General features: G+C 37.3%; 1 non-coding gene across 1 annotated transcript; it reads left to right on the plus strand.

Moving 5' to 3' along the window:
• The first annotated feature begins 13,138 nt into the window (after nt 1-13,138).
• Nucleotides 13,139-13,243, plus strand: LOC122044625. The gene has a single exon (XR_006129656.1). It is a non-coding gene; the product is annotated as a small nucleolar RNA R71 (small nucleolar RNA).
• The last annotated feature ends 10,861 nt before the right edge of the window (nt 13,244-24,104 follow it).

Genomic DNA, 24,104 nt, shown 5'->3' on the forward strand with positions numbered 1-24,104 from the left:
GGCCTTTTAAGAGAAGAAGTTATGAACAAAAAATGTAATAAAAGCTTTTGATGAATAAAAAGAGTAGAAATGGTATCAATTTAAGCATGAATCAAGGTGGTCCCGCAAGGTTACACCAACTGCAGACTTCTATTGAGGGACCTTCAATAAGTCAAGGGAGATTAGAAGCTCCACCAACGTCTAAGGAATCTGAGCAGAAATTGTCATTCTAAGTTCGGGGACGAACTTTCAATAAGTAGGGGAGATTGTAACACCCCTAGAAAGCCTAGATAAAGTAAGGGCAATGAGAGTACGAATGTAATGAAAAGAATGTGTAGATAGTCTACGTTGAATGTTACGATGGGAAGGATTTAGATGATTAAAAACTTTATGAAAGAAAATAAAGTTGAGAATATAAAGTTCTATACATGATTTATAATGCAAGGAATTAATGTAAACAAAAGAGATATGAGATATTATATATGCATGTATGAAATATTTATGCATAATGCATATACATGAATTATTTTGTACAAAAATATGTTAGGAGAAGGATTTGATCCTTGGTTCTCTTGTGGATGCATGCATGTGTTAACCAAGTGTGATAGGAGTGAATATTGTAAAAGGAGAGATGGGAATTATAATTAAAGGAAAGAAAGGAGAGAAATTAAGAGAAAGAAAAGAGAGAAACTCAAGAAGCATTTCTCTAGCATATTCTTTCTCATTAAGAGGAGAAGTAAATGAGGAGGATGAATCAAGTCAAGTTTTCCTCCCCTCACTTTAGTATAAATAGGCATGGAGGGGGGCTTCATCCTCAACTCACTCTCCTCCTCTCCTCCATTTGTGCCGAGCACTCTCCCTCCCTCTTTCCTCTTGTTGCCGAGAGCAACAACTCTCCCCCTTCTTTCTTTCTTTTTGTTGCCGAGCAACACAAGAGGAAGAAGCCTCCTCTTCTTCCTCCTCCTCTCCACCAAAAGACCTAGCCACTTCTTCCTCCATTGGTGCCGAGCAAAGCAAGCAAGGAAGAAAGGTCCACAAGCAAGTTCTCAACTCTAGGAAACTTAAGCAAAGAAGGTAAGCTTCCCCTCACCTGCGGTACAAGGCTTTATGTGATTTTCGGATTCTTTTTCTATTCCTTGAAAGAAAGTTTTCCCCTATGTTTGTATACATATATGATGCATGATCAGAGGTGTATGTAACCCTAGAATTTCAATCAAAAATATTGTAAATAGGTTAGGAAAATTATTGTCTAACCAAACTAGTGCAAGTTTCCCTCTATGAAATGCTAAGGACCTTCCTATGGTTTTCTTGCTTGGAAGTTGATTGGAACCAAAAGAACCCCACTCTCATGTTTCGGCCAAGAAAGAGTTGTATACTTGTATGTTGTATACTTGTATACTTGTATGCTTAAGAGTTGTATACTTGTATGTTGAAAGAAACTCATGAACCTTACTCTTAATATTTCGGCCATGGTAAGGTGATAGTTTAGAGAAGCTTAAACAAAATTCTAATATGCTCAATGACCTCTGTGATATTATGTTATGAAAGACGATTAATTCTCTCATGTTTAATTGGAATGTAGAAAATTAGTTACATGATTTATGACATGTAAGATCACAAGAGTCCTAGCTTGTTTATGATCCAACCTTGTGTATGATGTTCTTAGTAAATCTTGCTATGAAATTTACTTAGGTTTCCCATGCTTTAGGCCACTTAAAGGAAGTTTATATTCTATGAATTTCGGCCAAGTAAGGTTTAAAGGACCTAGAGGCCTTGGAAATGAAACCTAAGGGGTTAAAAGTACTTCTTATGAAAACTTGATAATGTGTGAATGTGATACATGTTTGTATGACCTAAATGAATCATTATGTGTTCGACCATGAAGGGATAGATGCCCTAGAAATGCTAGAACAAAAATTAAATATGTCTATGCCATGCTGTATGAAAATGATATGATAATAAGTTAGAATGCATGATTGCTTTAGTTACGAAATGATATGCATAATGAAGTTATATTATGAAATATGCCATGATGTGTTATAGCATAGAAAATGCTATACATAATGAAAAGAAATGAAGTTATGTTATGATATGAGATAGCATAGAAGATGCTATACATAATGAAAAGAAATGAAAAGAATAAATGCATGAAAGATTGTTAAGGACATGATATGATAGTTATGCATGATAAGTTATTTTATGGTTTGTACCAAGGGTGGGCTCCGTAAACGCCCCGGGGTCGATGGAGTAAGACTCGGGCCTCGTCAGTAATGGGCCTTTGAGTGCCCTAGGTCGATGGAGTAAGACTCGGGCCTAGTATGTATGCATGGTAGGGCTCAAGACTTGCTACCTTGGACCTACCTATGAAGCGCGCGCATTATGTATGTGGTACAAACCGGGATCTCCTCTAATGATGATATTAATTTCAAGTACTTATAAGTATAAGTTTTCAAATTCATGATGCATTGCCTACATATGTGCTTGAATTATTTGATGATTAAATATAATGTCATGTGATATTCTATGAATATGAATATGATACCCTTGTATGTCGTATGCTTATGATACCTCGCATGATATTGATATGCAATGATATGAATTCTATTTTAGTGAGTAGGAAAGGAACTTACTGAGCCATGAGTACTCATAGCTTACTTTCCTTGTACCGCAGATAAAAGAGAAAACTGGATGTACAACCGAGCAGCAGGAGGAGCAGATAGTGATGTGTGTGGTGGTGGCTCGGCAAGAACGATTCGGACAAATTAATATTTTTAGTTATAAGTTCAATATATGCACATTTGAACAAATCAGAATATGTGATATTATGCTTAATAAATTAAATTCTTTAAAATTTTTATTCTTCCGCTGTTATAACTAAAGCATGTACGTAAGTAGTATAAGAACGTAGCGCCGCCTTTGATTGGGTAACAAGGGTGGGCGTTTTTACAAATATGGGAGAAGATAAAGAGGTCTTTAGCTACAAAGGAAAGGTACAACTAGTTATTTAATTCTTTTATGCGTAATTAGTTAGTTTTTCTTTGTATCATTTTTGCAATACTAACACAAGAGGCCAGTGATCTTATACTTCGATCAAGGTATGCTTTGATCATTCAAGAACTTGCTTGATTAATCAAACACATGTTTGATCCAACATGCGGGTTGCTAGGAAAAGTTTTGTTCTTGTACAATTTTTTGTACAGGAAAATTTAAATAGAACGGAATTCTAGCGCCTTCAAGTGGTATCAGAGTGGGTTTTCTGGTTCTGTGTGATTGATTTTCGGTTGAATTATGCACTGATCATATATAAATTAGGCCGGATAATAGTAGGATGTGCAAGAAAGATTAACTCTATGGTGCAGGCATCCTAAGTCCAACTATTATGGCTTTGTGTGTTTGTGTGTGATTTGAACCCTCGGGCATGTTGAGGTTGTTATGTGTGCATGATGGTAATAATTAAATACATTCAGTTGCCGTATTATTATTATTTTTTATATTTTGTTCAATCTAGATTACATGTAAATTCCTTTATGGAATATAGGATCGATAAATGTAAATTTTATTTCTTTATGTTGCGGCTTGTATCCTTGCTATGCATGATGCTATTTTGAGAACCGGAGGCGTGGTGAAGAAAGAAGCAAGATAGACGTGATGGCTTGATCCATTGGTGGCACATTGACGGCATATTGGAGGACAACAATGGTTGAGGCGCATATTGGAGGACAACATTGGATGAGGTCATAATAGTTGGAAATTTTATTTTCATATTTATTGCCTTTATATGTTGTTTTTATGTGTTGTGATGCTATGTGCTGTAATGCTATGTACTGTGATGTGTGTGCATGTTAAAATTCCTCAATTTAAATAACTAAGTGAGAGAGAGATTATTTAAATAAATTCCACGGTCTCCATTACTGGTTTGTAGGTGATGCATTCAAACTTGCGCATTGACTTTAAGTGCCTTCCTCCATATCGGATGAGTTTGTTTGCAGATCACTAGAACAAACTTCCTCTATGGATGATTATAGGAAATTATTTAGGTATGTGTGATCTTCTTCATCTGAAGGGGCATAATTCTAATTAATAGACTAAGTATCAAGTAATGGTATACACTTAGGTGCATTTAATAGTACCCTCCCCATCGGAGTCATTCCTATTATTTGTGTGACCGAAGATGAACCAACTATTAATTTTGTTTGTCATAAAGTTAGGTTGACAAGATAATAAAATTAATGGGTAAAACCTCCTCTTACAAATGTTTGAATTAGTATACGTCCACACTATCGTGGCATACGAAATTCATGGTGTTTTAAGGTGTTGGTGAATTTAAATTATATTCTTTGAGGAGTCAATATTATTTTAAATTCTAAAATTTTGACCAAATATTTTATTTTGTGATTCTCAGGATTTCAAAATGGCTTTTAATCTTCTTGCTATTATTTTAAAAGAAAACAAACTTACTGGTCCCAATTACATTGATTGGAAACAAAACTTGGACATTTTCTTAACCGTTGAAGGTTATAAGTTTGTACTTTTTGAGATCTGTCCAAGCCTGCCTAATAGCAATTCTAATGAAGAGGAGATTGAGTATCATAAGAAATGGGTCAGGGTAGATGAGATGGCGCAGTGTTACATTTTGGCTTCTATGTCAAATGTGCTGCAACATCAACATCAGGCCATGCCTACCACTTATGACATGATGCGCAATCTCAAGGAACTCTTCGAACACCAGAATTGGGCAGCTAGGCTGGAGCCTATCAGAAACTTGATGATGACCACCATGACTAAGGGGACACCTATAAGGGATCATATCCTCAAAATGATGGCTCTTTTGATGAGATGGAAGTCCTTGGAGTAGAAATCGATGGGGAAACCCAGGTCGATATCATTCTCCAAACACTGCCTAAACGGTTTGAGTAATTCTGCCTGAACTACAACATGAACAAAAGGGTTTATTTGTTGGGGGTACTTCTGACAGAACTTCAAGCAGTAAAAGGACTATTTCATCAAACTTCTCAAATTCATATTGCTGGAAATGTTTCTGCTTCTATGCCGAAAGACAGAAAGAAGAAAAAGAAACAAGTTGGTTTAGCAAAGAAAGTGAATCGATGTTTAGGAACTAGGCCACATGTAGGTGTGAAGAAGCCGAAGGGAAAGTGCTTCACATGTAAGCAGTCTGGACATTGGAAAGTGGATTGTCCTCGCAGAAAGGTGAACAATAAAGGTATATCTTATTCTCTAGTGGTTGAAACATGTTTAGTGGTGTTATCTATCGGTACCTGATGTGTAGATATGGGAGCCACTGATCATGTATGCAATTCATTGCAGGGTTCTAGGAAACTCGACGACTACATGAAGGGGAAATTACTGTCTACATAGGCAATGCTACAAAAGTGACGGCTGTTGCAGTGGGAGATGTTTATTTATCCTTTGATAGGAATAAAACATTGATTTTGAGAAATTATCTTTATATACCAAGTTTTAGAAAGAACTTGATTTCAGTTTCCAAACTATTTATGGATGTATATCCTATTTCTTTTGATGACAAAGTAGTTGTCAAGAAAAATAGGATAGCTATCTGTTCTGGTACATTGGTTGGCAATTTGTATACTCTAAATTCAATAACTCCCACGATGCAACAAATGAAAATTAATAACACATCTTCAAATTCAAATAACAGAAAGCAGCTTTCAGAAATGAACCAAACTTATCTTTGGCATCTAAGGCTAGGTCATATTAACTTTAGTAGGATTCAAAGGTTAATAGCCGATGGACTTTTGGGTTCATTGGTGGTGGAAAACTTTCCAACCTGCGAGTCTTGCTTGGAAGGAAAAATGACTAAGAGACCTTTTAAGGCTAAGGGGTATAGAGCCAAAGATGTGTTCGAATTGGTTCATTCTAATTTGTGTGGACTTATAACTATCTAGGCAAGAGGTAGTTTTGAATATTTTTTCTCTTTTATAGACGACTATTCGAGATACGGGTATATTTACTTGATGCATCGCAAGTGTGAGTGCTTTGATAAGTTCAAAGAATACAAGGCTGATGTGGAGAAACATTATGATAAAGGTATCAAGACACTACGGTCTGATCGTGGTGGCGAGTACCTCTTAGGAAAGTTTAGGAGTTACTTATCAGAGGTCGGGATTCAATCCCAACTGTCTGCACCTGGTACACCCCAACAGAATGGTATGACAGAATAAAGGAATAAGACTCTTGTGGAAATGGTTAGATCAATGATGAGTTATTCAGAATTATCAATTCACTTTGGGGATATGCTCTGGAAACGATAGTGTAGATTCTGAACTTGGTACCTTCTAAGTCAGTAACCTCTACTCCCACAGAATTTTGGAATGGGCGTAAGCGTAGTCTTAAACATATTCTGATTTGGGGTAGTCTAGCACATGTGCTAAAGGGAGACACTGATAAGTTGGAATCACGTACAGATGTTCGCTTGTTTGTGGGTTATCCTAAAGGAACGAAAGGTGATTTATTTTATAGTGTTGGAGTGTATACTAAAAGCCTAGCTTTTGTAAACATTTATTTTTGAAATAAAAGAATCACATTGGTCAATATATGTATTTATTTGTTAAATGTAATTATTCAATTAATTTATATAGTAGATAACATAGAGTGTGGTGTCACACTCAGAAGATCATGTTGTCGATTCTCTATAAATTATAAACAGTTGCTCACGACTAAGATGGAAAGGAACAAACCATCAGAATTGTCGTAGTGTAATTAAGTATTAGTTTATCTTGACTAATAAATTACACTGATACACTCTAAGTGTATTGAGTAGGACCATTTAGGTAAGTTCTTTTTGTACTGACTTAGTAAGAGAACTAGACCTTAGTTATTATGTAAGTGTGTGCTCTTAACCCTAATATAATAACAAGCACATATATTTAATATTTATTGTTTGACTTATCAAAGGGTGAGGTTTAGCTCGATAAATCAATATGCCCGATAAGTTGGGAAATAATATTACTTATAATGTGTGTTGTTGATTATAGAAGGAATCTGTGTCCTAGTTATCCAGGTTGAGAATGTCCCCAAGAGGAGCTCATAAGGATTGCCATGTTAAACCCTGCAGGTGGACTTAGTCCGATATGACAATGAAGTTGAGTGGTACTAATCTTGGAGTTAGATATTAATTAAGAGAGTTGTCAGTAACTTACTTAATTAGTGGACATTTGTTATCTTAAACACAGGGAGGCTAACACACTCATAATAAGAAGGAGCCCATAATGTAATTTGGGATTGGTGCGGTAGTGTGGTAATAACTCTCTAGTGGAATGAGTTATTATCAATGAATTTGAGTTGTGTGTTCGGGGCGAGCATGGGATACTCAAGCTCATCGGAAGGCCAAAATCAATTTCTCCTCTAGGTCCTTGTCGTAGCCTCATTATACCCTCAAATCCATCCAAATGTAAGGCTCTTCTTGGAGTCCTAGAAGTTGGCCGGTCCAATGCTTGGTGACCAAGCAAGGGCCGGCCACAACCTCTTCTATAGGGGCCGACCCTTTGCTTGGTGACCAAGCATGAAGGGGCCGGCCACAATATTCAAATAAGGAGGGTTGTTTTTGAATTTTTAAAATCTTCTCTTTGTAGAAAACTATAAGTTTTAAAAGAGAGATTTTAATTTTAAAAACTTTCTTATTTGAATTTGGCCACATGTTTTAATAGAGAGTTTTAAAAGTTTTAAAACTTTCCTTTTTTTAACCATCCTCATGGTTTAAGAAAAAAGGTAGATAAGTTTTAAAATTAAAATTTTCTATCATCATATTAAAAAAGGAAATTTTATAAAATAAGTTTTAAATTTTAAAACATGGTTTTAATTTTTAGAACTTTCCTTTTTTTAACTCTCACTTTAGGAAAGAGAGCTTGTAAATTTTATAAGAAGATTTCTTGTAAATTTTTTTAAAAAATATATTTCCTTTTCTCTTGATGAGGTGGCCAACCACCTTGCTTGGTGCCCAAGCAAGGGGCAGACCATAATTAAAAATAAAAAATCATCACAAAAATTAATGTTGGTGATTGATTCAATCAAGAGGAAAGAAAAGGAAAAATAAAAAGGGAATAGGAAAAACTAGAGGATGATTTTATTTTTTGTAAAAAGTTTTTCCTTATTTGCCTTTGCCAAGTAATATAAAAGAAGGGGTGAGGGGGGCTTCATGAGATATAACTCTTATTCTTTTGCTTGGTGATCTCTTGGTGGTCGGCCCCTCTCCCTTCTCTTTTCCCTTTTGCTCTCTTCTCCTTGGTGGTGGTGGTGGCCGGATTTTCGAAGAAGAGGAAGAAGCTTTTGGGTGGTGTTCATCTTGGAGGATCGTCGCCCACACGACGTCCAAGGCGAGGCGTGGAATATGACAGAAGTTCTCGAGGTCATTAGCTTACAAAGAGAAGGTATAACTAGTAGTTTTCTTCCGCATCATACTAGTTATTTTCTTTGTAAGAATTCTAAATACAAGAGGCAATTAGATATAGTTTTTCGAATTTATTTTTCAAGTTTGTGTTTTCTTCTATTTCGAATTTGTGATTCGATTGTTCTTTTTGGTTAACCTAGAGTTATTTAAGGAAACTAAATATTATCTTTCCTTAAAAGGCTTTGACTAGGCGGTGTGTTCGCTCTCCGCAAGTGTACGGAAATGTCGCAAGTAATATAAAAGATTATCGTATCCACAGGGACTGGAATAAGCACTAGAAATGTCTCAATGCGAATTAGCTAAACAACTATCCAATCGTTTCAAAAGCAAAGTAAAGGTAAACAAATCTAATATTAAAGATCAACAAACAAGAGTTTAGTATTTTGGGTTATGATAAAGGGAGATTCTAGGAGTTTCGGTTTCTTTGTAAGATTTCTTGAATGTAAATGGTTCACCAATTCTTATCCCTCAATTGCCAAACATGTAGAAAGTTGCCGGTTCCCTCTTGCAATAGACAACCGGCTAAGAACTGAGAAATGTATCTAAATAGGATTAATTAGACATGAACCTATGTTGTCCTTACACAGAAGTGCACCTATTACTATGCCTTCCTCGGATATCAACGTAGAAGCCCACGACTCATTAATCTATCAAGATACAAGAAACTAATCATAAAATCCATTCTACTCTCTTGAATATCCCTATTTCCTCTTCAAGATTATCTCTCAAACGTCCTTACACGGGCTTGCACCTGTCACGTGGATCCCTCGGATGATCGAGTGAGAGTTTATCTTTACAAAGTCCATAAGAAATCCAAACAATCAATCAAGAATGAGAATTAAGCACAAATCACCATCAATCATTCAAGATCTAATTGATACAAGCAAGATAATGTCATTGAAACAAGAAAATGGCAAATCCATAAGAGATTACATCAATCCATCATACAAATACTCCCTTAATCCTAGAATACAAGATCTACTCCATGAATCGAGGAAGAAAACCCGATGAAATAGAGATTACAAGCATTCCTTAAATCCCCCAATCCAAGAAACCAAGAAAAGGGAGAAAGAGAAAACTTATCTACGAAGAAGCTTCGTCTTCGGATCCAATCCTCGCTCCGGAGTTGAAATCGTCGAGATCTCCCTTAGAATCGCCCAGAAATCCTCCCAAGAATGGGAGGAAACCACCAAATCTTGCTTTCTCCCAAAGGGGGAGAGATCCCCTTTCAATTCATGAAGAAGGGTTTAAATAGAGGAGGGAATCGGGCGCCACACGGCCCCGTGACACGGCCGTGTGAGATTCACACGGCCATGACCAGTTCCCTCTCTGCCAAAGCTGCACGGCCGTGTGACTCCACATGGCCAGAACCCTTCTGCTCTCTGGAAATGCTACACGGCCGTGTGGTGCACACGGCCACAGCCTGCTTGGTCTCTGGAAACCTCACACGGCCGTGTAGATCCACACGGCCATGTAAGGCTTCTGCTCTGGTTGGCTTCAAATCTTGACACGGCCGTGCGAGGTTCACACGGCCATGTCATCTTCCTCTTCTGTTGGTGCCAAACTCCACACGGCCCGAGCTCCATACTAGTGCAGGGCCGTGTGAGGTACACGACCCTGTGCTTTCTCCCTTTGTTTCCTCCAATGCATGCCCAAAGATGTAGATTCTTCACCAAATCGACTCCTGTGTACAGAAAATGCACAAAAAGCAGATCTCCGAACCAAAAGAGTAAATATGCTAAAAGGAAAGCTGGAAGTATAAAAATGCATAGATCAAGCATGCTCAAAGTATATAAATGTGCGTAAAAACATGCATAAAAGGGTATATAATCTACGCACATCACACCCCCAGACTTAAACCTTTGCTTGTCCTCAAGCAAAATGCTACAGTCTAAATTCATATGTTCTACAACACATTCATAAAACCCAGTGCACTTTCCTAACTCTATCAAAAAGTTTCATTAACAAGCATGATCATGGAAACAAGTAAAGTATGGTTCAAGCATAAGAATCTTGTGCGCAGTGTAAAAGTAACTCAACACCCTTCACGTTTCAATCCATGTCCTAGTCAAGTCGTCATCAAATTTGAATTCCTAATGTTTCCAGTGAAAGACAAGTAACCAGTGATAGGCACTTACTCACCATTCACTTGGTTCATATTTCTCAACTAACCCAAGGTCTCAAAGGTGTGCTCAATCTCAAGGGAAGCTAAGCAGTCATTTCCCCAGTAACCTAACTCGGTCTCAAAGGGGTGACTTGCTAGATTCCACTCATGACAACTGTTTTTTATATCCCTTATTTCCCTCTTTTTTTTTTTTTTATAAGTGTTTTCATTGTGCAAAACTTATTCACAAATGTAATTTTTAGCACACATGTTGGGATATTTTGATTTTTCCAAATGAGCTTTAATGATTTGAGCATCATCCAGTAACCAAAATGAAAGTTGAGAAATCACCATGGACAACCAAGTACTAAGCAAACAAGATGAATCATGACTATTTTAATGACATCAACTATTCAAGCATCAAGCACAAGTGTAGTGACGATAAAATCCTTAAGGTTGAACCAAAACTAAAACTCATCACCATAAGATTCTTAGCTTGTTTCATGCTACCTAAGATAGAGAAAAGAACTACACAAAGTTTACTACTAGCATCATTCGAACATCATGAATCAAGACAATAATCGTGCTAACATTTCACTTGAATCCAAGAAAGCATATAAGTGAAGATTTGATGTTCTCAAAAATTTTTTTTTTGCCATAAAAAATCAAAACAAAATGCAAGACATAAGCAAAAAACAAAAACAAACAAAGAAAATCAAATGCATCATCCCCCCAGACTTAAACTTTTCATTGTCCCAATGAAAACTAAAAACAATGTGGAGGAGATTTTAAGAGAAGTTACCAAGTGATGAGCTCCAAATGGTTGACATTCATGTTTTTAAAGATACTCCTCCATCCAATACTCACATTCCTCCACAACTTTGAATTCTACAACAATAAGATAGACAAGAAAAATTAAGTAGAGGATACATGTTTATTATAAAGAGAGAACTAAAGACATAAAAGAAAATAAGGAAAATGAACTTGGGTTGCCTCCCAAGAAGCGCTTGTTTAAGGTCATTAGCTCGACCACCTCATTAGATTCATCTAAATCTTGCTCTTGGAGGGGTAAGATATTTTAGAACCCTCCTACCAAGGGCTCTTATTATGGAGGGAGCTTTCATCAAAGGAGCTACAAAGTAAAGTATAACTCTCTCCATCTTCGTCTTCTTGGAAATTTTTTCAGGTGGTCGAAGACAGTTCAGATTGAGCTTCCAATTATTGGCCCATGTGAAATCTGCACATCCAAAAGAAAAACAAATCTCCCACAAGCATGTTATATAGTATAGAGCTAGAACCATATCAAGATAAGATGAATAAGTAATAAAAACTGAATCACATCCAACAAAGTCAATTATAGGTACCTCCATAAAGTTTTCCAAAAGATCACAAGAAATACTAACCTTACTTTGCTGAGAAATACCTGAAATTTCTAAACATGTAGATGTGACTTCCTCTGAATCAAATGATGGTTCTGGCTCTAGCTTAGGTGTTGATGATATCAATGATGGTGATTCTTGAGACTCTGCTAGCTCTGCATAAGTCTCTACACATTGTTCCAAAACATGATCAATTCTTAAAACCTCTAAGGGTTGTCTTGACAAAGGTGGTGATCCTTGAGATGCTGCTTCCACAACACAGCTCCCTACACATTCTTCCATATCATCATCATCAACACATACATCAAAAAATAAACCAACATCTATGTCCTCAATAGGAGAATCAATAACGAGAGGATCAATAACTTCACTTGCAGTTTTAAGTTGATCTACCACATCACATTCATCATCTGAAAATTCAATGTCACTATAACACCTTATAAAATTTTGAGGTAGATCTGAAAACTTATTTACCACTACATTATCAATAAAATCCTCATCTGAAAAATCTTCATCTTCATATATATTCAAAAATCTGCACTCAACCATATTAGTGTCACAGGATTTGCCGAAATCTTTATTTTCATTGACCCCCACTAACCTTTGTGGAAAAGGAACCCTTAGTGAAGGTCTTGGGAAAGACTGAACTTCCTTTTTCCTAAATTTCCTTTGAGCTTTTGGAGGAGGTCCAACTTGCTTATCTAATGTTGGTGTGATTAATCGTTGAGGGAAAGGTACTTCTGGCCTTTGGGAACTTCCTAGAGAAATGGAATTGAGTTCTTGTGATCTTCTATTATTCTTCTCCTCAATTCTAAACATGTCATTCTTCAGAAGTTCTTCATTATTTTTGCCACTTCTCAACCCCACATCATCACACTTTTCATTGGATCTTGACTGTGTAGGAGGGGGATCTTCTTTAAACATTTTGAAACAATACTATCAAGCTTTGCCCCCAAATGTTTGAACTCCTCACTCTGTGACTTGTGAATTTCAACATTTTTAGGTGGTTGAATTTCATTTTGTTTGACAGGCTCTCTTACATTTATGGCTTGCACTTCTTGAATATCTGAGGGAAATTCCATCCAACTTTTGTTCGACCATTCATGGAGGTTCAATGTCACTTGATCAATTAACGAATAAGCTTCATCTACACTTTTGTCCATAAAAGAACCTCCAGCTGATGAATCCAATAAAGTCTTGTCTGAGAAAGAAATTCCCCCATAGAATATGTGCAAAATCAACCATCTTTCAAAACCATGATGAGGGCACTGTCTTTGAAGACTCTTGAATCTATCCCATGCTTCAAATAATGATTCTCATATGCCTGAGCAAAATTTGTTATGCAATTCCTCATATACACCGTTCTACTTGGAGGGAAAAAATGATTCAGAAATTGCTTCTCCAATTGTTCCCAACTTGTGATGCTTTGAGGACAGAGAGAATATAGCCAAGTCCTTGCTTTATCCTTGATACTGAAAGGAAATGTCATCAATCGAACTGCATCTGCTAATACTCCTTCACATTTCACCAAATCACAAATCTCTAAAAATGTTTCAAGATGCAGATAAGGACTTTCTGATACTTCTCCTCCAAATTTGTGACCTTGTATCATGAAAATTATCTCTGGGTCTAGTTGGAAACTTTCTGATTCAATTTGAGGTTGCACAATGGGAGATAAAAATCTTGCATAAAAGGGTGTAGAAAAATTTCTCATGGTCCTACTTGACATGTTAGTGCTCATGGATATTCAAGAAGAAAAAGAAAATTATTAAGAATCAAAGACAAGAAATAAAATGCAATATGAAAAGCAAGAAAGCAAATGCCAAATTTAAATTGCAAGAAAGAAAGTGCATAATGAAAACAAGAAAGAAAAGATAAAAGGAAAAAGAAAAATGTCTAGAATAATTCATATACTAAAAATTGCAAGATATGTTTACAAAAGAAAAGAAGAAAGAAACTAGATCAAAAAAGAAAACAGAGAAAAGTTAGATTAGAGTGCTAGAAATCAAGAATGCAAAGTTAGAATTAGAATTAGAATTGCAACAAAAAAAAAATTGTCAAGAATGTTATTCAAGAAAAGAAAAGCTTATAGAAACAGAATTCTAAAGTTACAACTATGAAAATGTAAAGAAAGAAAGAAAAGTTATGTTTAGTCTAACTCAATTGATAATTCCTAATGTTATAGCGCAGTCCCCGGCAACGGCGCCAAAAACTTGTTCGCTCTCCGCAAGTGTACGGAAATGTCGCAAGTAATATAAAAGATTATCGTATCCACAGGGACTGGAATAAGCACTAGAAATGTCTCAATGCGAATTAGCTAAACAACTATCCAATCGTTTCAAAAGCAAAGTAAAGGTAAACAAATCTAATATTAAAGATCAACAAACAAGAGTTTAGTATTTTGGGTTATGATAAAGGGAGATTCTAGGAGTTTCGGTTTCTTTGTAAGATTTCTTGAATGTAAATAGTTCACCAATTCTTATCCCTCAATTGCCAAACATGTAGAAAGTTGCCGGTTCCCTCTTGCAATAGACAACCGGCTAAGGACTGAGAAATGTATCTAAATAGAATTAATTAGACATGAACCTATGTTGTCCTGACAGAGAAGTGCACCTATTACTATGCCTTCCTCGGATATCAACGTAGAAGCCCACGACTCATTAATCTATCAAGATACTAGAAGCTAATCATAAAATCCATCCTACTCTTTTGAATATCCCTATTTCCTCTTCAAGATTATCTCTCAAACGTCCTTACACGGGCTTGCACCTGTCACGTGGATCCCTCGGATGATCGAGTGAGAGTTTATCTTTACAAAGTCCATAAGAAATCCAAACAATCAATCAAGAATGAGAATTAAGCACAAATCACCATCAATCATTCAAGATCTAATTGATACAAGCAAGATAATGTCATTGAAACAAGAAAATGGCAAATCCATAAGAGATTACATCAATCCATCATACAAATACTTCCTTAATCCTAGAATACAAGATCTACTCCATGAATCGAGGAAGAAAACCCGAAGAAATAGAGATTACAAGCATTTCTTAAATCCCCAATCCAAGAAATCAAGAAGAGGGGGAAAGAGAAAACTTATCTACGAAGAAGCTTCGTCTTCGGATCCAATCCTCGCTCCCGAGTCGAAATCGTCGAGATCTCCCTTAGAATCGCCCAGAAATCCTCCCAAGATTGGGAGGAAACCACCAAATCTTGCTTTCTCCCAAAGGGGGAGAGATCCCCTTTCAATTCATGAAGAAGGGTTTAAATAGAGGAGGGAATCGGGCGCCACACGGCCCCGTGACACGGCCGTGTGAGATTCACACGGCCATGTCCAGTTCCCTCTCTGCCAAAGCTGCACGGCCGTGTGACTCCACACGGCCAGAACCCTTCTGCTCTCTGGAAATGCTACACGGTCGTGTGGTGCACACGGCCACAGCCTGCTTGGTCTCTGGAAACCTCACACGGCCGTGTAGATCTACACGACCATGTAATGCTTCTGCTCTGGTTGGCTTCAAATCTTGACACGGCCGTGCGAGGTTCACACGGCCATGTCATCTTCCTCTTCTGTTGGTGCCAAACTCCACACGGCCCGAGCTACATACCAGTGCAGGGCCTTGTGAGGTACACGGCCCTGTGCTTTCTCCCTTTGTTTCCTCCAATGCATGCCCAAAGATGTAGATTCTTCACCAAATCGACTCCTGTGTACAGAAAATGCACAAAAAGCATATCTCCGAACCAAAAGAGTAAATATGCTAAAAGGAAAGCTGGAAGTATAAAAATGCATAGATCAAGCATGCTCAAATTATGTAAAAATATATAAGGTATGCTCAAAGAGCCTTTTCTTCTTACATTTAATTATGGTTTCCCTCTCTTTTCTAACAATAATTTCTCTTGGTCTAGTGGTTATCTTATTCAGGCATCTAATGAGAGATCTAGAGTTCAAGTCCTAGACCTTCCACTCCACAGTCTTAAGCCACGCCTGAGCATCCCATGGCTCACAGTTTCCGGAGAAGGATTCTGGCTTCAGCCTCTGCCACTGAATCAGGTATGCCTCTTGTCGGACCACTGGAATAGGAACTACCGATGGTACCGGTGCCGGAGGTATTGGTACAGCCGCAGGTATAATAGGTATCGCATTCGGGCTCCCTGGTGGGGTAACAGGATTCCCTTGCTGATTCATCAATGCAGTGATCGTTTGTTGCTGTTCTGTGACCTGACGCTGGAGCTCGGTAATCACATGCATCAGATCGGGTGGAGGTACCGTCTCATCTGCTCGGGTATTTCGTGTTCTAACCATGCTTTATCTTCATAAATCACAATAAACTAATATAAGTTATCGTTATTCATGACCAGGCTACCCTAAGGTTGTTATTGTTCCTAATCTACCATCATATATATCTAAGCTAAAAATGTGATAACTAAATAAATAAGATAATAAGCATGCATATTATCAAACATCATAAAGAAATAGATCAAGCATAAATATCACATCAAAATAAAATTTAAGCATAAAATTCTTACTTGGAGCGGCAGGATAAAGGCTTGATGTGTGTGTAGTGGAAGGTAGACCTGCAATGATACCAAACTGTAACGCCCACCTTTCCAGGTAGCACTAAGGCCACCCTAGAGGGGCGGACGTCACTAAAACATAGACATCAACTATACTAATGCATATGGATTCATGGCAGCGGAAGACATATATAATTAATTATTTTTTTTTCATATCATAACATATACCATATGCATCTAGTTCTCTTAACATGGCATGTGAAGTCAAACGTACCAACATAACATGAGTAGGATATCATACTAGTTGAACATTATCATAAGCATAGGTCCAACATTGTTCACATGCATAACTTAGATAATTCAAAAACTTAAATAGATCTATCCACCAGCACTTCCACACACATCTTCATTTCCTTTCCTGCTCTGCTCCCCTTAAACAATCCATTCCTTGCCTTTATCTGCAGTACAAGGAAAACGTGTAGCTATAAGCCAAAGGCTTAGTGAGATCCTTGCCTACCCATAAATCCGAAAAACACATAACATAACATAACATGTAGAAACCATAGCATAACATAACATAGCATGGAGAATCATAACATAGAACATATCTTATCATGTAAAAACCATAACATCTCATAACATAACATTAGGGAAAACATAACATAATATATCATATCACATAAGGAGCATAACATATCAGAGTATAGCATGTGAGTGTATATCATGATTCATATCACTTTCTGTAAGCACATATCATGAAGCCTATCATATCATGTAAACATGTATCATAACTCATACCTGTTCATAAGGGTGCATAAACATAATTTCATAAATATGTGCATGTAGATGCAATATGTATATTTTTAAAACATGTATCATGGAATGCACATATGCATCATGCTTCTTTCAAGACATATAGTATACATACTTGAATATCATATCATCATCATGAGAAGGGCCCCGACTTGTACCACATGTAAACATAAATGCGCGCAATCCTTAGGACAGGGTAGCTAGCCCCGAACCTACTAGGGATCTAGGTCCGTTCATAGTCCGTCGACCTAGGGGCGTACTGAGGAGCCCATCCCTTAACGAGGTCCGTTCATAGTCCATCGACCCCGGGGCGCTTATGGAGCCCACCCTTGGTACAAGCCATAGAAAGTAAAATATCATGCATATCATATCTCATCATATCATACATGTCATAATTCTTGTCATATCATGAAGAGAGCTCTTGATCCCCAACTTAAGGGAAGCATCTCTTTACCATAGCATGAAGAGTGCTCTTGATCCCAACTTAAGGGAAGCAACTCTTTTTCATAACATGAAGAGTGCTCTTGGTCCCAACTTAAGGGAAGCAACTCTTTAGGCTTTTCTTCTTACATAAGTCATTCACACATGCATTATATAACATGTTCTTATCATAACATAAAGTATAACATGTTATTTTCTTATCATCAAACTTGGCATATCATCTCATGAACTTAGCATAACATATCATGAACATGGCATATCATATCATGATTCTAGCATATCATATCATGACCATAGCCTATCATGTCATAAGTCTATCATATCATATCATAAACATGACACATCTTATCATAAGACATAGAAATGCAACATATCGTAAAGCATATTTTCATCACATCATAAAGCATGAAAGCTTAATCTACTTATATATCAAAGGCTACATATCATGAAAATGCATAAGCATGTTTGGTTAGGTTTAAACTCTTTCCTAACCCAATTAATCCATCTTGGCCGAACCATATCAGTAGGTTTCAACCTCATTTCATTCCATATGAAGCATAGAACTTATCCACATAACATGTAAACTTGATCTAAGCACATACAAGGCATTATACTTCATGAATAAGCATGTTTGTGTTCAAAAACTCTAACCTTAACCCATTTATCTCAAATTGGCCGAAACATATCAGTAGGGTTCTTATATCATTTGGTTCCATATGAAGCATAGAACTTATCCACATAACATGTAAACTTGATCTAAGCACATACAAGGCATTATACTTCATGAATAAGCATGTTTGAGTTCAAAACTCTAACCCTAACCCATTTATTTCAATTTGGCCGAAACATATCAGTAGGGTTCTTATATCATTTGGTTCCATATGAAGCATAGAACTTATCCATATAACATGTAAACTTGATCTAAGCACATACAAGGCATTATACTTCATGAATAAGCATGTTTGAGTTCAAAACTCTAACCCTAACCCATTTATTTTCATTTGGCCGAAACATATCAGTAGGGTTTCATGTCTTTTTATTCCATAAGAAGCATAAGACTTAAACATGTAACATGCACATTTAATCTAAGTACCTATAGAGCATTGTACAAGTACCTACAAGGCACTATACTTCATGAATAAGCCTATTTGAGTTCACAACTCTAACCCTAACCCATTTATTTTCATTTGGCCGAAACATATCAGTAGGGTTTCATATCATTTTATTCCATAAGGAGCATAAAACTTAAACATATGACAAGCCCATTTAATCTAAGTGCATACAAGGTATTGTACTTCATGATCTAAGCATATTTGAGTTCAAAAACTTTAACCCTAACCCATTTATTTCAATTTGGCCAAACATATCAGTACGGTTTCATACCATTTTATTCCATAAGGAGCATAAAACTTAAACATATAACAAGCCCATTTAATCTAAGTGCATACAAGGTATTATGCTTCATGATCTAAGCATATTTGAGCTCAAAACTTTAACCCTAACCCATTTATTTCAATTTGGCCAAACATATCAGTAGGGTTTCATACCATTTTATTCCATAAGAAGCATAAAACTTAAACATATAACAAGCCCATTTAATCTAAGTGCATACAAGGTATTGTGCTTCATGATCTAAGCATATTTGATTTCAAAACTTTAACCCTAACCCATTTATTTCAATTTGGCCAAACATATCAGTAGGGTTTCATACCATTTTATTCCATAAGAAGCATAAAAACCTTGGTTATAAACATGTAAAAATTCATACATCACAAAGAGGTACACTAGTATGGTTTCTATCTAAAATTCTTGACCTAAGACCTTATAATCAATTTTGGCCGAACCATATAGATAGGTATCTCTTTTTTTTTTTCACAACATGAAGAATGAAGACTTAACTAACAACATGTGAAATTCATATATCATAGAGTAGAAAAAATTAAGCATGTGATCAAAGAAAACTTGTTTTAGGTCCTCTCTTCCATCCTTGGCCGAAACATGCAATAAGGCTCTAAATTTCTCTTTTTCTTTTTCTATAACATGAAGCATCTCTTATCACTTGTTAACCCTAAGTGACTACCTATTCTTTATCTTGACCACATTCTTGCAAGAAAATTTTTAGAGTTTCGAAAAACATTTTAAACCGAAGCTACTTGTATTGCAGTGAGGGGATACTCACTTCCTTGCGCTTGTTTTCCTTAGATATTTAACCTTTGTTGTGGATCCTTCCTAGAGAGGGGAAGCTTCCTTGCTCCTTGGTCTCGGCAAGAAGAGGAAATGGTGAAGAAGAGGTCACGGTGGAGGAGGAGGGAGTAGGAAGGTGAATGAGGAAAAATGCCAACTCATTTTAATTTCCTCCTTTTATTCATCATGAGAGGAGGAAGGAAAAATATATTTTTCTTCCTCCTTTCTTTTACTCTCTTCATAATTAAGATAAAAGTCTAGATACATCCCTTCTTGGTGAGTAAGAAAAGAATATTCTAGAGCATCTCTTCATTAGAGAGGAAGAAGACAACTCTCACTTCTCCTTCTAAGAGAAGAGCCTTTTCTTCTTACATTTAATTATGGTTTCCCTCTATTTTCTAACAATAATTTCTCTTGGTCTAGTGGTTATCTTATTCAGGCATCTAATGAGAGATCTAGAGTTCAAGTCCTAGACCTTATATATTTTTATTTCTATTTTATTTGTTTAAGTGTTCGGCTAGGAGCAAAATTTAACTAAAGCATATATATTTTTTTTCTTTATTCATGATAAAATATTCTAGAATTTTGCTAAGGACCCTATGGGTGTTACAAGTAGTTGGGACTAAGAGCACTCTTTATGATATGACAAGTAAAGGCCTAAGAGTTGCTTCCCTTCTTGTTGGGACTAAAAGCAATCTTCATGATATGATATATAAATAAGACATGCTATTTTACTTTTTATGTGGCTTGTACCGGACCTTAGTGTCCAAGGGAGGGGCTCCTTAGTTCGCCCCTAGGTCGACGGACATAGTACGGACCTAGTATCCCTAGTAGGTTCGGGATTAGCTACCCCGTCCTAGGGATTGCGCGCATTTATGTTATGTGGTATATAGCCGGGCCCTCATGTTGAGATTATATTTAAGTATTATATGATATTTCTTTAAACGACATTTCGCACATGACATGATGCATGTTTTTAAAAGACATCTTGCATATACTTTTATGTTATGATATGATATGACATGATATACTTTTATGTTATGATATGATAAGACATGATGCTATTTTATGTTATGATATGATATGACATGATGCTTAGGATCTTTTATGTTATGATATGATATGACATGATGCTCTTTTATGTTATGATATGATATGACATGATACTCTTTTATGTTATGATATGATATGACATGATGTTCTTTTATGTTATGATATGATATGATATCATACTCTTTTATGTTATGATATGATATGATATTATGCTCTTTACATGATATGATGTTTTTGATAATTTTATCTCCATGATATATATTTATGTGATTATGCTATGATACATGATTTTTGTGAGTAGGAAAGGATCTTACTAAGCCTGTGTGCTTATAGTTTACTTTCCTTGTACCGCAGATAAGGGTAAAGGATGGATAAACTAAGGGAGCAGCAGGAGGGGTAAGAGATGTGTGTGGTAGTGGCTCGGCTAAGGAAAAGACCTGCTCATGCTAATTTATGCTTGATATGAACTATGCCTATCTTATGTTAATGTTTTGCATGATTACTTAATACCTGTTCATGCTTATGTTGGAAATTGATATCATGTCTTTTAAATTTAAAATTTTGCTTAACATGCTCATATGATTATTAAGGTTCAGGTAATTAGTTATTGGTTTTAAAAGAAAAATAAAATAAAATTTTAAAAGAATATATAAATAAATACTTCCGCTGCTTTAGAAATAGATTAATATGCATGTATATTTGTAACAAACCACGCCCTAGCAGGAGGGGCGGGCGTTACAAGTTGGTATCAGAGCTAGGTTAGTCTTCCCGCTACACACACATCAAGCTTCCATCCTGCCGCTCCAAGTAAGAATCTCTTTACTTACTCTATTTTCTTTATGCACGATAAGAAATGCTTTTAGTATGCATGAACATAAGTATAACTGATATGAATTGCCTTTATGTATGATGAGCGATGTTTAATATGCACGGATATAAGTAGGGATGACCATGGACTTATGCTAGCCTTATTGTCATTTATGAAGATAAATATGGCTAGAAGACGCGATAACAGGACCGATGAGACAGTGACTCCACCAGATCTGACACAGGTAGTCACAGACATCCAGCGTAAGATCACGGAACAACAACAAGTAATCACTGCTTTGATGAATCAACAAGGAAACCCTGCCACCCCACCAGCAAATCAAAATACATTGCCCGTCATACCTACAGCTACACCAGTACCACCGATAGCCCCTGCCCCAGTGGTCCGACAGGAGACTTACTTAATACAGTGGCTAAAGTTAAAGCCGGAGAACTTTACGGGTACTTGTGAGCCATGGGACGCCCAAGCCTGGTTCAAGACGGTGGAAAGTATAGTGGAACTGCTGGACTGGCCCGTACCAGAAAAGATCAAGTGCGTGTCATTCTTCTTTTATGGAGATGCAAGAATGTGGTGGGAAAGGGTTAAGGACAAGAGACAAGTTAATCAGATGAACTGGGCGGACTTCGAAGAAGAGTTCTTCGAGGAGTTTTTCCATATGCGGGTAACAAACTGGCATTACGACGAGTTCATCGAGTTCCGGAAAGGTGACTTATCAGTTAACGAAGCAGTGAACCGCTTCAACCGTCTCGCACTCCTCTGCCCAGAGTTGGTCAACACGGAAAGAGAAAGGGTCAGACTGATGCTGAAGATGCTCCGACCCGAGATAGCTTTGAATGTGGCCGACGAAATTAATAGACCGTAGACTACAGAAGAGCTGGTCAGCAGTACCCTGATCACCGAACACTATCAGAAGGCGAAGAACGAGAGTAAGAATCAAGCACAGACAGAAGGACAGAAACCTCTAGGTACCAGAGCAAGCTGGAAAGGAAACCCTAATGGAAAAAGAAAGCAATGGAACAACACTAAAGAAGGTCCAGCGAATGAGCAACCTAAGTACCCTCAGTGTACCACTTGTGGGAAGCAGCATTCCAGAGTATGCCACAAGGGTACGAGGGAGTGTTACAGTTGCGGACGGGAAGGACATATGGCCAGAGACTGCCCCATCCATTCCCAGGCACCATCCCAGCAGTATAACCAGAACAGGAGTGACCCCTCACAACGACACCAGATAAAAGCTGCCATAGAAGGAACTCTGATTAGCCAAGGGAGATTGGAAGCCCCGCCAGTTACAACGAATGCCAGGGTTTTCTCTCTCACCAAAGAAGATGTGGCGAGTGCTTCTACAGTTGTCACAGGTCAGCTACCTATTTTCAGTCAGTATGCTAATGTGTTATTTGATACTAGGGCGACACACTCGTTTGTCTCTACACCCTTCATGAAGAAGTTAGGAATGCCACCACAAGCCTTAAATGAAAAATTCTTAACGACCCTGCCTTCGGGAGAAGTAATGCCATCTACTCATATGTTGCGAGCCGCGCCCATCAGAATCGCAGGTAGAGAATAGTGCTTGACATGCAGGATTATGATAGTATATTGGGCATGGATTTCATGAGCAAGTATGGTGCCTCGATCGATTGCTGTAAAAGAAAAGTAGTTTTCCGACCTGAAGATGAACCAATATTCGAATTTGTTGGGGAACCAAGGGGAATTTGGAGCTACAGGGCTGAAAATATGTCCGGACAACTCTCTACCCTGACTATAGCACCGACGCTATTCGATGATATATTGGGGAAGCAAACTCGTGACCCAAGCATCCAGAGGATCAAGCAAGAAGTCTTAGAGGGAAAGAATGATGGATTCCATATCCCTGACAGTGGAATATTATACCTCAAGGATCGCTTATGTATTCCCGACGACCCAGAGTTTTTGAAAGAAGATACTAGAAGAAGTCCACGCAACACCCTATGCGATGCATCCTAGATCCACCAAAATGTACCAAGACCGGAAAAAGAAATTCTGGTGGTCCGGTATGGAAAGAGACGTGGCTCAATACGTCAGTACCTGCCTGACCTGCCAAAGGGTTAAAGCAGAACACCAGAGGCCTGGAGGATTACTGCAGCCAATCCAAATTCCATAATGGAAATGGGAAGATATCTCTATGGACTTTATTTCAGGATTACCTAAAACAACAAATGGCTATGACGCTATATGGGTAATCGTGGACAGATTAACAAAATCTGCCCATTTCCTAGCAATCAAGATGACCTATTCAATTGAGCAACTGACTCAATTATATGTTAAGGAAATTATTAGATTACATGGGATTCCTAAGACCATCATTTCTGACAGAGATGGTCACTTTATTTAACATTTTTGGGAATGTGT

Source organism: Zingiber officinale, chromosome 2A (genome assembly GCF_018446385.1).
Source record: "Zingiber officinale cultivar Zhangliang chromosome 2A, Zo_v1.1, whole genome shotgun sequence".
In the NCBI taxonomy this organism is placed as follows: Eukaryota; Viridiplantae; Streptophyta; class Magnoliopsida; order Zingiberales; family Zingiberaceae; genus Zingiber; species Zingiber officinale.